The sequence below is a fragment of the Sciurus vulgaris genome, assembly GCF_902686455.1.
Source record: "Sciurus vulgaris genome assembly, chromosome: 7".
NCBI lineage: Eukaryota > Metazoa > Chordata > Mammalia > Rodentia > Sciuridae > Sciurus > Sciurus vulgaris.
This window is the reverse complement of record NC_136467.1, coordinates 30,903,726-30,907,957: the sequence shown is the minus strand read 5'-3', so window position 1 is coordinate 30,907,957 and position 4,232 is coordinate 30,903,726.

The following is a 4,232-nucleotide window of genomic DNA, read 5'->3' as shown; positions in this document are numbered from 1 at the left end:
TTAAAACGTGCTTATTTTAAAGTGGTCATTAAAGATTAAGTCTCCTCAATGAGGCAAAGATAAAACTCAGGGCCACTCAGCTCTGTAAAGGAAATAGGGCAACAGCACCTGGGGATAACTAAAGAAGATACTGGCCAGATGTATGGACACAACTGTGACCAGGAAACATGTCTGAGCAGTGACAGAGGTGACAGCTTTCTCCCCTGGAGAGAACCTGAGTAGCTTTCTAGTCTCTGTCTGATTCTGGCTGCAGAGCCTCAGATGTCTGTATCCAGGGTCACATGAGCATGAGTGTCTCAAACTGCTCAGGCTGGTTGACACTGACTCACAACCAGCCCAGCAGTGGCTCAGTGAATCTTTTCTGAGCCGCCCCTTTTATGTACCAAGTGCTATGCTCCAAGTTGGGGACTCTGCTGAGCAAAACTGTGTGAATTTACTCCTCTAAAGTTTGGCTATTTTATGTTGGACACAGTTTAATCAAACCACCTCATCCATGGTTATATATTATGAATCCAAGTAAGTGCTAAGAGGCAAAGAAAGGATTCTGTGAGAGGATAGAACTCAGGCCTCACAGAAGATGTGGCACTGTAATAGCAACATGAGCAGAGGTTGAATAGTTGGGGTGGGGGTGGTGATGGTAGAGTTTCAGAAACAGGGAACAGTATGTGCAAAGGGCCTGCAAGGCTGGACTGCCCCAGACTGCATCTCTGTGCAGATTTGAGAAAAGTTACTGCCTCCTCCAGACCCTTCGCTTCTACTTCAAAATTGTTATGATTTACTAATTGTGTGTTAAAACCAGACTTTTTATTGTGAACTTTCAGAACACTGTTGTTCATATAAATCTACAGTATCTGGAATGTCAGAGGCACAATCTTATGCTGCTAATACCATCATGAGCAGTCCTGTGTGGCTACTGTAACTGGTCTATGATAAGTTGTGTTATAAGTTCAAAACACACATTAGAATTCAAAGGTTTAGTATGGGGGCGGTGGAAATGATGTAAAAGTATCTCAGTTATTTTTATATTGATTATGTGTTGAAATGACACTATTTGGATATTGTTTTAGTCAGCTTTTTCACTGCTGTGGTTAAAAGATCTGAGAAGAACAGTTTTAGAAGGTGACATTTATTTGGGGGCTCATGGTTTCTGAGGTCTCCGTCCATAGACAGTTGGCTCCATTCCTTGGGGTTAGAGGTGAGGCTGAACATCATGGTGGAAGAGTGTGGTGATGGGAAGCAGCTCACATGATGATCAGAAGGCAGAGAGAGAAAGAGAGAGACTCCACTCACCAGATACAAAATATATACTCCTAAGACACACCCCCAGTGACCCACCTCCTCCAGGCACACCCTAAATACCTTTAGTTCCCACTCAGTTAATCCCATCAGGGAATTAATTCGCTGATTGGATTAAGACTCTCACAACCCAATCATTTCTCCTCTAAACCTTCTTGCACTGTCCCCACATGAGCTTTCAGGGGACACCATTTCTAAAACATAACAGACATGCAGGGTTAAATATGAAATTCTCAAACTTAATTTCACTTTTCTAATGTGGCTACAAGAATATTTAAACTAACACACATGGTTTTATGGCTGATACGTTTCCATTAAACATCAGTGCCACATCCTTTGAAGCAGTGGCCTTGGGTACAGCCTGGTGAACAGTACTGTATGCCCCGTGTGGCAGAAATGGAGATGATGAATGCAGGAAAATGGGAGGAGAGCAGAGTAATGTCCCAGGGAGGGCCAGGAGGAGAGGAGTAGGAGGTAAGGAGAGGCCAGGCCAGGCCAAGTCCTGTTTTCTAAGCCCAGATAGTTCAACGCTCCTCATTCTTTTCTCCAGGTTTATGGACACTTCCCTTGTCTGCTTGTCTAAACAGTGATTTATTTTAAAAGGATAGATGAGGGCTGGGGAGATAGCTCCGTTGGTAAAGTGCTTGCCTTGCAAGCACAAGGCCACGGGTTCGATTCCCAGCACCACAAAAATAAATAAATAAATAAATAAATAAATAAAAATAAAAAATAAAAGGATAGATGAACAAGATAATCTCTACTGATAAGGAATACATGGTTTTGCAGGAGACACAGAGAAGCAAGGGGCCATTGCTTCAATCAACCGTGAAGAGTCTTGAAACCAGCCTGAGCTCCCAGAACTGAATAATTGGGTGCTGTTTTGGATAGAAGGGTCTGACAAGAGAATGCAGAGATTTTGGTAAAGACCTGCGTGTTACCCATGAGACAAGACATCAGGACATGCTTTGCTGAAAGTAGACTCTCAGTGCAGAAGGACAGCACACTGTAAGGCTATGACCAAGGAAAATGGACCCACTCACCACTGTTCTTAAAGAATTCTCAGTGTTCATGTGTGAATGCTCCTTTCCAACAGGAGGCATGCACAGGTCTCTTTAGCATTCTGAATTACAATATATGTCTCTTATACCTTCCAATCAGAGAAGAAACCAAGCCAGTTCTTTTTGGGATTCAGCAAAAGAGCGAGAGGAAAATCTTCCCTTGAGAATGCTGAGGACTGAAGTTGGAGAAACCGGAAACTGGACACAGTCGAAGGGACTGGGAGCCCAGAGCAAAGCTCTTGTCCTCGCTGCCACCAAGAGTTTCCATTCTTATGAAGATGGATCTGAAGAGCAATTCTAAATAAGAGTGACAATATCAACTATGCGCTCTATATACCAGACACTGTACAAATCATATACATGGATTCGCTCATTTCACACTCAAAAATTTTATAAAATGGATGTACAGGTAGGAAAAATAGAGAAGTTATGCTTATAGAAGGCAGAAAAGAGGGCTGGGTGTGGAAGAATAAAGGACTTCACTCTAACCCATTTGCTTTGCACATGAGCCCTGGACTTTCTAGAGCATCACAGACAGATCCTTCTTCCTGCAGCCCCTCCACTGGAGGCCCTGATGGTTGGTAGGTAAAAGGTTGGGAGAGGGATGCACAGAGAGGCTGGAGGGATGCATGTGTTGGTCCTGATGAAGTCCTGGGAACACTCTGAGTGTGCTTCCTTACCCAGAGATGGAATTCATTAAAATGGAAAGAGAACCAGACTTGGAGCCAGATCAATATGTTGGATTCTCAGGTTTTGTATTGACTCACTAGCAATTGCTGTAAAGTCACACCAGCTCTCTGAAAGTGTTCCCTAATCTGTAAAATGAAACTGCACGGTTAACTATGCCCAGTACCCATCCTAGCTCTAACAGTCTATTGTCCATGAATAAACACAACCAAGCAGAGAATTTTTTTCTGGAAGCTGGGTAATTCCCAAGAAGCTGGTCTTATAGACTCAGATTTTGCCCTGAAATAATGTGCCTCTGTTGTTTGACTTTTAAGTATTTTTTAAAAGTTCTTATTTGTCCTAATTTGTTGTACATGACAGTAGAATGAATTTATACATTTTGATAGATCATACATAAATGGAGTATAATTTCTCATTTTTCTTATTATATATAATGTAGGATCACATCGGTCATGCAGTCAAATATGTTGAGGTAATAATGTCTGTTTCACTCTACTATCTTCCCAATCCCCACACCCCTTCCCCTCCTTTCACTCCCCTCTACCTAATATAAAGTAACTTTATTCAAGTATTATTGAATTCTGAAGCACATTCTCCTTTTTTAAAGAGATTCTCACTAAGAAATTAATAATAAATTATACAGAAAGATTATTTTCAAGATTGAATAAAACTGGTCTAAGAATAAGGAGAACTGAATTCTGGAACCAGTTAAGACTTTAATTCCTTCTGTGAACTTGAATCAACGCCTCTTTCTTTCCATTGCCCCATAGGTCAAGTGGGAAGCACATTAGAATCAAATGAGGTCTTGAACAGAATATGCTCTGAAGAGAACTCGGTTGGTGCAAAGGTTGGATTTACTGTTGCTGTTTTAATTGTTCATGTAGCCAATGGAATTTTCAAATTAATATGAATAGCAGGTATAATGCATGCCTGGTCCCGGTTGGTCTCTAGGTGCCTCGCATTCACTATCCTGTTAAATAGACAGGGAGTAGGCCATTGCTTGGGACCATGCCTGCACAGAGCCCCAACAGACCAAGCTAAAGCCCTGTGGACTGAGCCCCAACAGACCACGCTAAAGCTTCGCATCACCAAACCAAAACTAAGTTGCCGTCTGTGCAAGAAACCAGGAAGAGCCAGAACAGCCAAGTTTCCCAAACCCATTGGCATGATAATGAAGATCCCCTCTGCCCA